Consider the following 12,778-nt stretch of genomic DNA (forward strand, 5'->3'; position numbering starts at 1 on the left):
CATCTAGCATTCCTGGAATTTGGTTTCTGTCACGGTGGGAAAAAAAATGACTTTCTATACTCACGGTAAACTGAAACTGCTACCAAAGAGCATCTGTGAGTATAGCCAGTAATCAATACTACGTTATCAATTGACCTTAGGAAACAGTTTTCAATTTAGTACTAAGCTAATCATTATGAGAATTTTTCTTTATGTACTGGATTTTCATGTAATTTTTTTAGTCTCATGTTAGGCCCAAATTACCTCAGGGCCTGTACCTCGAGGCCTGTACGACAGAGAAAAGCCTGGCTTGAGTTTGAGGGAACCAAATAAGAATGAGACAGCAAAATCTTAAGTAGATGCTCCTCCAGCTAAAGGGAGGACTTGGCTGTCTCTCATTGGCTGGTGGGAGGTACCCCCACAACACAGGATGTCATTTAATCTATTTAAACTGATGCTCACAGTAATAAACTGAGTTCCTGCTTTGACTTGACTCCCTATTGCATCTGATTGTCCTGCATCGTGGGGCTGTGGAATGGGTGGATAGCGTACTCACCTTTTCCTGGGAAATAAGGAGGCTAAGGAGGCCTAGCAGTCTCATACTCTTTGAGAAATATATATATATATATATATATATATATATATATATATATATACATATATAGTCTTTACATATATTAAATAATATATCAAGATAAAAGCATTGTGTTGCTCTTTCTCTAGTATTTTGAATATTTTATTTTGATATTTTAAGATATTAGATTATCTCTAAAAGTGGAATGAGAAAATTTTGCATCTTTTAATGTAATCAGTTAGCATCATAACCAGTGACATAGTATGTTACATTTTACTGGAGCAGTATTGTCATTTTTGTCTGATTTACTTAGTCAGAAAATGTCATTATTTTAAATACAACCATGTTTTACATTAATTCTTGCTGTTTGTTTTCCATTGAGTGTTTTGTTTTTAGCTAGGATTCTGAGACCAGAGACAAGAGTAGCTGTTTTCCTTGGGGGATTTTATAGAAATAACCACCCTAAGCTAAAAATAGTAATGTATCCCAAAGGAAGTCGGCTAGTCAGGCTTCAAAATGAGTAAATTAAACAATGTTAGTTCCATCCTGCTTTTCAAATAACTACATTAATAGAGAAAAGATGTGTTTAATTTTTCCCACTAATCTACACAATATATTGGAAAGAATGAGATAATGTCTCCTAAGAAAATCCTTTGATTTATTACGGAAAAACTCACATGCAACTGCTATAATGGTGTCGTTTTAATTTTAGTTCCAATGAAATGAATATCCAAGGATTTGTGCCTCTGCTTGTTTGCAGCTAATAACTCTTGCCTCTGTGCTGTTTATGGCTCGCCCCAAATCTCACTCAATAAAATTTAAAGAGTAATCTCTAACCTAGTAAAATAGAGTAAACTGAGAAATACTTCTCTCATTAATTCAGTTATTTATATATCAAACCTACAACTAAAATGCAAGATGACTTTGTTTTATCAACGTTGTAGGGTATCAAGAAAACGTTCCTGAATTGTTTTTGACCTCTCAGGGACCTCTCACTGGTTATCTACGATGTCAAAGCCTGGATGTCTGTTCTGGAGGAGGCAGAACATAAGGAGAAAGAGGAAGAAGAGTCCACCCACCCTCCTGCTTCTCCCACTCTTCATGCTATTCGATCTTGTTTTTCCTATTAATTTATTATTAATTCCAATAAAAATTATTTATGATCATTTTCCTCACCATGCATCTAATCTTCTCTTTCCTTTCCTACACTGTACACTTTAGAAGGAGGTCACTATGAGTGTCAAACATTTACATGGGATTTCCATCTCCGCTCCTCAACGTGTGGAATTCTGCAGGGGAAACTGATTTACTCCTTGTCTTTTCATGCACTCAGTTATTTCTTTATATTTGTGTGAATTTGTAATTATTCATACTGTGCTTTGTATTACATTTCAGTATTTATTTCGTTCTTCTGTTTATTCTTTGAGTTTGTGGATATCTTTCACTTGACATCCATCTTTGACATCTTTGTGGGATCTTTGTTTATTGAGACCTTCCTTACATTAGGGTATTATACGGTATTCCAACCCAATTTCTCCCCAGCCCTCTACTCTGCTGTATCTTCCAGCAGCCCTGGTTTATGTTACCAGAGGCAGATTCCAAAAAAATCACGAGTTGGGTCCTAAGTACTCTTAGATACTTTTGATATTCAAGTCCATCTTATATTCTGGAAGCATCACCACATATACATCTTTACTAAAGTTCAAGAAGTTCCCTCAGATGAATTTTTCTATGTCTACTCCAACATCATATGCCAGTGCCAGTCCATATGTGTGAGGATTATTTGGCAGCTCACAGCACAGCGTGACATGAATATACGCTGACACGAAATATATATCAGGCCTCAATTTCTCCATTTTCCCCTTCTTCTCCACAGCATTGGTTCTAAAGGTAAAGAGGAATAGGAGAAGGAAAGACTGAGAATGAAGAAGTTTCTCCTATGTCAGTGACCCCTAGGAACTTCTTCTGGCATCACCAGATACAACAATATTCACAGCTTTGCTGGGGCCTCGCTAGGCCATAATCTATACCATTTATTTTATTGAATGGGAACTATTTGAGCATTTACCATATGCCAAGATGAATTCTAAGTGCTTTAAAAGTGGTACTGAACATGACAGAAAATGCCATAGAGATCACTTTCCTTCTGTGAACAACAACAGCAGCAGCAACGACAACAACAAACTTCAAGAAACTTTTGCCAGATGGAAACACCATAGAAACATTAAAAGCAATTGAGTATTTGCATTTTTCTGGATTTATGTTCAATTGACAAGATTTGACCAAATACAGATTTTGTGGAAAAGAATTCTGGATAATAAGGAGGCCAAAGAGAAACCCCTTAATGTGGATATCAGGGGAAGACCAGAGAGATACAGAAACTCGACAGTAGCTCAGAACTGAGGCCCCGAGGTCAGTTAATATAGCATCATATGTGGCGTCTTACTCCTGGAATCTATTAAACAATTAAAGGGTGATTGTTACCTAGTGGCTGGTGTTGAGAAGTCTACAATGATTTAAGCTGATTGCCGCACGGTGAGGCAATTACAAAAGAGCAAATTATAATGCCGACTTTTCTTCTTCACAATTTATCTAGCACTAATGACCTGCCAGGTACACTCAAAATGACTTTACATACATCATTTAAGGTATTACTTGAGCTAATACAATGAGGTGGGCATTAATCGTCTCCATCTCTAGTCTAGGAAATTGAGGCTCAAGTACATTAAAGAGACAAATGAAGAACCGCCTAGCTGGGGAGTAGAGCAGCCAGCTCTGTAGTCTCAACAGTCAGCATCTATTCCACACGTTCGACAGAAAACAAGCATAACGATGTGATAACCATGTGTAGAGATGACAAGAAATAATGCTTGTTGGTTTTGATATCAGGTAACTTCACATGCCTTTGGCTAAGGTACTCAGAAGTTTTTAGTTTCGTTCTCACATAAAATAAAGCTTTCTTATATGTAAAGAAATGAGGATATTTTCCTTCCAGAAATGTGAATTGATTTTTAAGAGAATTGAAGAGAAAAAAATCCTTCGGAGGGTAGCTTTCTTCTCCAATTCTCTCTTTACCCAGTTTTTGTTTGGAAGGGGGGAAAAATGAAGCACCAGCTTTAAAAACAAACAAACAAACATACACCTCTCTAGTAGAATTCAGAGCTAGCTAAACACTTTGAGCCTAAAGAGGGTAACTAAAACTTATATGATTACCTTACAAATAAAACTTAGATTGTTGAGTTTTTCTTGCAAAGGTACCCTCTACTGAGTTCCTATTTTTTGTACATAAGACCAATAAAGAAAAGAAAAGAGAGCTTCAAGATATTTTCTTTCTTCACTTGAACAAAATAATAGGCAAAACATATTTCACTTGCCAATATAAAATAGAGAGCTGTCCTATGTATTAAAAACATTTAATGTAAAAAAGAAAAATGGATAGAAGTCTATAGATTTTTACTAATGGACCAGATTTTCTTTTCATTTTATGTGTAAATATTTACTTTTAATATAATGATTCTAAACAGATCAATAAAAGTTGAAAGGAAAATTAAAATTCCTCTGTAAAATATGTCTCTGCTTGCTCTCTGTCTTCACAGTTGATTCAATAAACCTTTAAAAGTACCATGGTAAATAGAATTGTAGGGTACCCGAGTCTACAGGGAAATAATCTGCTAGATAATGACTTGCTAATGTTTTCTGTCAAAGTAGAAAGCCAGGGGCTGTCAACAGCCCTACATTTTCCTTGCACTGGAGTTGGAGTTTAATGTTACTTATTGACCATTTCCAAAAACTCTGTAATAACTTTTGGCTTAGGAGATATGCTATTCTTAGAATGGTATTTGACATTTAAATCCAATACATTTTATTTAGGTTTGAATTCTGGATTCCATAAGACTATCTTTAAATGAGGGATCCATATCTCGGTTCTCAAAAGTGCTATATATAAACAAATTTACCATCTACATGATTTCCATAACATTTCTAACTAATGTGATTTAGGGAAATACATCTCCCTAAGTACCACCCCTCCTACATATAAAATGGAAAACATATATTCCGACATTAGATATACAATTTTAAAATATACTTATATTTTGCCACATTTTCTGCACTATCTATCTATCTATCTATCTATCTATCTATCTATCTAATGTGTGTGTGTGAATATGGGCATGTGCATGCCACAGTTGTGTGTATTCATGGGTGGAAGTCAGAGAACAACTTTTGGGAGTTCGTTATTGCCTTCTATATTGTTTAAACAGGATTTTATTTGTTTCTGCTCTGAACTGTGAACTGCAGGGTAGCTAGCCCAAAAACCTCTGGGGAATGTTTATATTTCCACCTAAGCCTTTCACCATGAAGATCCTGAAACTATAGATGCTTGTGATGCATCTATATACAGATTCTGGAGATTGACCTCATGTCATCAAACTCACTTGGCTAGTACTTATGTTGATGGAACTAATATGTATGACACATACATTTTTATGTTTTTTTTGTTTTTTTTTTTTTACTTTGGGTATGCAAGCACCCGAGAATGAGTCTATGCACATGAGGGCCCACAATGGTCAGTAGAAGGTGTTGAATAACTTGCAGTGGGAGTTAGGGCTGGATGCAAGCTTCCTGATTTAGGTAATCCGAACCAGCCTTTTGGAGAAGCAGTAACTACTCTTAGCCACGGAACTGTCAAGCTTCCTGATTTAGGTGATGTGAACCAGCCCTTTGGAGAAGTGGTAACTATTCTTAACCACAGAACTATCTCTCCAGCCACACATAACTGTTTAATAACTGCTACGTGTTGCTAGGGAGCCTGAGGGTTGACAACGCAAAAAGAACAAATCCAAAACCGAAACCAACCAACCAAACAATGTCACTAGCATAAGGAAACTGATTTTTATGGAAATACCTTCACACTGGATGCTAAATGCCTGAGGGATTAAACATCCCACTTTAACTTAAAAATTACTGGTTGCAATCAAATGAGAAAAAATAGAAAGGGAAAGTGAAAGAGGCCCTGTTAAGAGTAGTCACTGATTTATAAAAGAAGTCAGTTGTAATTTTCATTTATATCCTCATGTAAACATTTTAGAGATGTTCACATTAAGCTTAAGTTCTAGGGTGGTCCAAAGAAAAATGAGCAGATGAGACAGAATATAATCAAAACAGATAGCAAGCTCTTCTATATTAAGAAGTGGTCTCAAGTGTGTGCTTATACCAAGAAATCCTGTATGATTTAGTGTTTACATTAGTTGTACAATTGGAAAGTTTTAAAGTTTCCAAGATGCAGTCCCAAGAAGGAACAGAGTGCAAGGATGAGCTGAGTCGATACTCTGTGGGAAAGGAAGCAGACACCCAGACATGATGCTGAGCTCCCCTGGGAAAAGCCTTGATCTAATGCAATCAAAGGCAGCCTGCAATGCCAGCAGTGGCCTGTGAAATTTTGTGTGTACAATGCATACATATTTCAGGTCATTGTACAGACCCTGATAGTTTTCACAATGGGACCCAGACAAGGGAAGATATAAATGTATAATAATAATGTCTCGATTCTTCTAGTATTTTGTACTCAGGACAGAGTAATAATACTTCATTGCAATGTGTCTTTTCTGAAGTTAAATGTGAAATGTTTGTGTGTGTATGTGTTGCATGTAGAAATCAGTTATAGAGTCTGTTCTGTCTTCCTATCTTCATGTGGATTCTTGAGCTGGAATCCAGGCAATCAGCTTGGCTACAAACACCTCTACATGTGAGACATCTCTTTGGCCATCCATATGTTTTTCTTCATTTGTGTCCTTGCTTATTTGTTTGACAAAGAGTATCAGGATAGATTTGGAACAATTACTACTAATACTTTATGTTTCATGTATGGATATTTTTGTAATTAAGAGCCCAGTCTCTTTTATGTGCAACATATGGCTTTGTTTCCTATTGTTTCCATGTTAATGTTAGCTTTTCTTGTTCTCAATGATGAGAGATAACATCCTGGGCTTCATGAGAACTAGGAAATCAGCTTAATCCAGCTACTCCACCAGTTCATGAATATGAGATTTTCCATAGAGAAATCATCAGTTTGATATTTTTGGGTCTGCAATGCAATCATGCCCTTGGTGTATTTTGTGGTCATCCTGAATGCTTACATCTTAACAAGTGATATTTCTTCTTCATGAACATGTATTTGTGTGTTGTGTGGGTGTGCATGTATTTGTGTGTGTGTATACACAAATGTGCATGTGTGTGCAAGCATGTGGATGTCAGAGGTAAACAGAAGATACCTCCCTTTCTCATTGAACCTGAAGGTTGTTGATTCAGCTAGACTGGTTGGCCAGTGATCTTCCTGTATCTGACTGCCCAGTCCTGGGATTATGGTTTTTCTTAATGAGTGCTAGGATTCATAGTCTGGGCCTCATGCTTCTGTAGCCAGCATATTACCAACTGAACCATCTACCCAGCCCCTCTTCTTCCTTTTAAAATATTAAAAGAATATTAATCCACTCAACTGATTATGTTTTGTAATCAACTCAAGTGGCCATCAGCCTAGACTTCAGAGAACTTGCAGTTTAAATGAAATAAAGATATGTATGGGTAGAGGAGATATTTCTTTTCATGGTATAACCATTAGTAGGTAATTTGTTTTTTGTCAAATGAGTTCCCATCATTTCTAATGCAAGCACTCATAATTAAACTAATGATGGTGGATTCAGCAGAAAAGGGAAGGAGGCAAGAAATAGTTAGTGGGGACGAATATGATAAAAAATATATTGTATAACACATGAAATTTAAAATGAAGGCATTTTCTTTCTAAACAACTATGTCTTTATATCTGGTCAAACATACAACCAGTTAAAATATAAACAGAATAAAACTTCATGTGCATTTTGATTGTTTAAAATTAAGACTTCTGAAATATTAAAGATAATCAAATATTAACACAGCATTGGCATCTAGTCTGCAGTTTTCAAGGCACCAAAAAATAAAACAAAACACATGCTTGCTTAATCCTCTAAACTTCATCTCACCACAGAGAACTGCATTAACTTCCTGCGCACATTTAAACACCATTAAGCTGTAGCTTGCAATCGGTAAAACTTTATTGTCTGAGTCTTACATACCTGAGGGACCATTTACCTGCATTCCTCAGAGAAGTCTGTGGAGCAGTTTTGCTGACAACTTCTTGGAGAGGCTGGTGTGATGTAAGGACTCATGGCAAGTTTCTTGGGTTTTGGGCTTTCTGTTACCTGTTCTCACCCCTAGTCAATGTTCTCGCTTGTGAAATACGGACCTGCCACTTAAATAACATTTACAAAAGAAGAAGAAGAAGAAGAAGAAGAAGAAGAAGAAGAAGAAGAAGAAGAGAAAATGGTTTCTGTCCAGTTTAAGTTTTTGTAAATGATGTGGAAATATTATTTCTTGTGTATCTATGATCACTAGCATGCTATAAGTCTATCAAATGATATTCGTGGAAATACTGGTAAATGATTTGAGTAACATTAGATTAAATAACTTATACTTAACTCAAAATGCTGTAATGTAAAATTTCAATATAATAAATCCATATCAGTCTTGTGAAAATTAAGCCATATTGTTAATCACCATATTAAAAGTGATGATAATTGATAATGGGCATCAATTAACATTTTAGAACAAACATATAACTAATTCTAATGAGGAAGTATGTTTGTGCACTAATTTTGCTTCAGTAATTTCTAATACTCACACTGACTAACAATCTGCCGTATGACATCGGACTCTATAATTATTGTTAAATATTACGCTATTTTATTTGATGCACTTGCCCCAAGCATTTTATGTCAACTTTACAAACAAGAAAAAAGTCAATACTTTATTTTAAAAGCTACATAGAATTGGTCTAATTTTTGAATATTGGATTTTTTTCATTGAAGTCATTTGATTTCTCTTGATCATATATAAAGGGATAGAGACACTCAACAACATTTTGAATCTGAAGTTTGGAAGCAGAGGCTTCTTGTTCATCCCTGGCCTCCCAAACTCAAAATAATCACAAAGAAATTATAGTAACTTGCAGCACTGCTTGGCCAATCACTTAAGAGTATTAATATCTAGGTCTTATAACTTAAATGAACGCATTTCCATTATTTTGTATTTTACCATGAGGCTCTGGTTTACTGGTAAGCTTCCTGGGCATCTGTCTCCTTGGTGGTTATATGGCATCTCTCTGACTCCACCTTTTTTCCTCCTCTATCTGCTTGGAATTCCCACCTTACTCAATCCTGTCCAGGTATAGGCCAGAGCAACTTTATTCATTAACAAAGAAAAGCAACACAAGTACAGAAGGACTTCCCACACCATTTCCCCTTTTCTGTCCAAATAAAAAGGAAGGTCTTAACTTTAACATAGCAAGATTACATACAACAAAATAGCTATCAAGTAAGAATAGAATTATAGTTAAAATATTTATATCTACTTTATCTCTTAACTAAGGAAAACTATAATTATAGCTATGCATTTTTAACTCTATCAAAGACCCCAGAAGAATATAATATTACCTATGTTAACAGAAAGTACATTGTAAGCAACTTCCAAAAACCTAGGATTGACATAGACATCTTGCTGCCTGGACAGTCACCCAAAGTTCTTCTGTAACATTGGGGCATCTAATCTTCAGCATATGGGCCCTTAGTACCTGCCAGACTTTTCCGTGAAGTAGGAAATTTCATAGACAGTTCTGCCTTTATTGGCAGTTTGTCAGCCACTTTTTTTCTGTGTCTTTCAAAATGTCTGGCAGACTTTTTCATGAAGAAGGAACCCTGAAGGACTGTCTTACCTTGTTTAGGCAAGTTCAGCGGTCATTTTTCTGTGGGTCCTGCATATCCAATTCATATAGCACAACATCAATCAGTCCAGGCAAGAGCAGTTTCTTACCCAAATGGCCAAAAAATTCTATAAAGAGCCTCTTTGATGGCCATCATCCTCTTTAAGTAGACTGGTGCTTTCAGGAACAGATATGTCTTATAGTCAAGAAAAGTCCTAAGTTCTTAAAAAATTTTAAGTGCCATATTCTGTTAGTCTTTGAAAGGTTTGAAGAATACCTGAACATCTGAAATATATCTCTGCATATCTAGAAAACCTAACAATACTACTTGACTATTATAGATGATTATCTATTAACATGTGTCTCTTAATTATACACTAAATATTTAAATTAACTGCACAAATACAGTACCTTAACCAAGAGCAGAAATATACATATAACAAAAGTAACATTAAATTTGTATCAATAAACCAAGATCCATACCAAAGCAAAGTATTCATCTCTATATCAAATCCCCCTTTAAATGTAAACAATCATTTATAAACAATATTTAGTGATTTTGGTGTTCTTCTCTCCAAACTGCTTCCTGCCTTTTGTTGGGTGAAGTATTTAGGAGTTCACGAAGACTTTTTGGAGGATTTTGTTCTAACAAACCACATTAGTCTGGAAGAAATCCACAGATTCTCATCCTCCGTGGAAACAAATGCAGAACCTCTTTTCCTTAAGCAACCTATCCTTAGACCTGAAATTTGAAGTCAAAACACCTTTAAAGTATTTATGTTGGTTTAGCCTAACAACCTGTACAATAAAAAATCTCTCTACTTAACTCTTTCACAGTCAAAAAATTTAAAGAAAATGCAATAATATACATATTCCATCTTTACATGTTTTATAATTCCTTTAATCTATGACTATCTGTACTTTGTCTCTTTAAAGACTTTGTTTTTTTTTTCTATATTTTTCTTCTTCTGTCTCTTCAACCTATCTACATTTTAAACACACTATGATCTGTTCAGAGGTTTATTTCTGCTTGAATCTGTCTTTATTGTATATCTATAATTATTTTTTGACCAAGGGCACTTTAAAATAGTATTCAGTGTGATTGTGGCAGCCCTAAATTCAGGCTTCACCTCTTTCAGACTTGCAATTTGGTAAAGGTACCTTACCACCAGCTCTGGGACCACAAGGTGGGAGCCATACTCACCACCTCAAGTCTGGTAAGTAGTTGGCCCATGCTACCACCAAGTAACTTGCATCATGCTGCCTACAAACCCCATTCAAGTGCTTGGCCTGCTGAAAGATCCAGAACTGTTTGTGCAACTAGTATGAACCAGCAAACCATTTTAAAGGAGCCACACAGGTTTTGCTGCCAATGTTAAGTCAGGAAGGCCTCTCTTAAAGGAGCTATGAATCCCCTGCTCACTGCCAGCAAACGGAGCCTATTAGGAAAAGAAAATGTATCTACAAAATTCTGTTCTTTTGTGTCTAGAATTCCTTTCCAAGCTCTCTCAGGTTTTATATGGATGTAGTTGCCCATGTTGTAGCACCAATCTGGAGTCAGAGGCTGCTTGTTTGTTCATAGCCTCTCAGGCCCAAAATGGTCACACAGCAACTATATTAATTACAACATTGCTTGGCCATCACATGAGCATATCAATAGCTAGCTCTTATATCTTAAATTAGCCCATATCCATTATTTTATATTGTACCACAAGGCTTGTGTTTTACTGGTAAGTTTCCTAAACATCTGTCTCCTTTGGCAGCTACAAGGCATCTCTCTGACTCTACCTTCTTTCTTCTTCTTTCTGCTTGGAATTCCTGCCTTACTCTATTCTGCCCTGTTGTACACCAAAGCACTTTATTCATTAACAAATAAAAGCAACATATATGCACAAGGACTTCCCACACCAGAAGTTCAAAAACATTATTTCAGGTTAAAATTTTATAAGTATGATATACATAATTACATATACTTTATATACAGATGTATTAATTACCTTTTGAACTGAAATGGTTTTTGTATATTTTCTAGAATTCTCTGAAAAATGTTAATGTATGTTTGAATTATTTTTCACCCTTCTAAACACTATTTAATTAATTTGTTCAATTAATTTCCTAATTAAACTGCATTCTGGCATCATTTTTCTTGCCTGAAGCAAGTATTTTCAAGTGAAATATCATATCAAAGTTTCATGATTATAGAAAAAGTCTGAGCTTGGGCTCTGTAGAAAGATTTCCCTCCCCACCTAATTACCTCCACCATCTCCTCAATCTCCACTGAACACAATCAATTTACTTCACTCCATGGTTATTGCTCATAGCACACTGAAGCATGACTGAGTGAAATGAAACATCAGGAATGCCATGTAAGGAGGTCAGACAAATAAAGAATACAAATGAGAACTAGCTATACAGATGCTGTGTGATGATGTTTGTGTTTTAGGTTTTGTGCTTAATACAGAACTTGACTGCCCTCGTGAAAATTATTAAATCCTGTTTTAAACTCAACTGTGTGTTTCAAATGCAGCTTCAGATTCAGGTGGTTGAATATGTTTGCCTCATGGAAAATACTTGTGTACACCTGATATCGTAACTGATGGTTGAAGATTGAGGGAGGCTTCGTGCCTCACAGGCACTTCTGTTTCAACAGACTGAGTTGTAGAGTTGGCAAGAACTATTCAGCCTTGAGCCTTCAGTTAATTGTACAAATTAAGGGATCCATCCAAGAATTCTATGCACCAAAAAGATATGATGGCCAGATTTGATTAAATGAACGATTTGACTACTTTCCAGGTTAATTATAAGTAAGACAAAGGTGGGGGTTGAAACTGAGGCAGTGATTACACTCAATAAAAGTCAGATCGAACTCTGGTAGTGAAATCAGTGGCCGCTCTATTTCATCTAAATTACTCCTTTCATCTTCACTTTGCTGATGTGGAAGATGAAGCAAAGAGGGGTTTATAACTAACTAATTCTCCCCTGGTTGTGTAGGCAACAGAAGGCAGAGCCAGGATTTGCATATAGGGAATCTTAGCATATTATTCGTAAGAGCAGGAACAGTAATAAATCATAAGACAAGTGGATTCAGTGAATTATAGATAGGATTGGTCGAACTTGGTCCTAGAAAGAATCCTAAAAATGAGTGAGAAACACAGTTATATAGATTTGTGACTCACCAATATTTATTACACAGCTAAGACTATAGCAAACAAAGAGAGCATGCAGGATGGTTTGCATTGATAATGAAACATCCAAAGCACTAAGATGTAGTGTTAGACGAAGAAAGAGGTGACCCTGAAGGCAACTACAGAGACTAGGTTATGCCCATTGGAAATAGGACTTTTCAGAAAGGTGGTACCAAGGGCCCACTGAAACAGAAAGAAAATAAGAGGATGCTGAAAACTGTCTGCTACTTTTGACTTGACAACCAGGAA

The sequence above is a fragment of the Microtus oregoni genome, unplaced genomic scaffold (assembly GCF_018167655.1).
Source record: "Microtus oregoni isolate MIOR12 unplaced genomic scaffold, Mior012 000010F_ref0000083, whole genome shotgun sequence".
Classification (NCBI taxonomy): Eukaryota; Metazoa; Chordata; class Mammalia; order Rodentia; family Cricetidae; genus Microtus; species Microtus oregoni.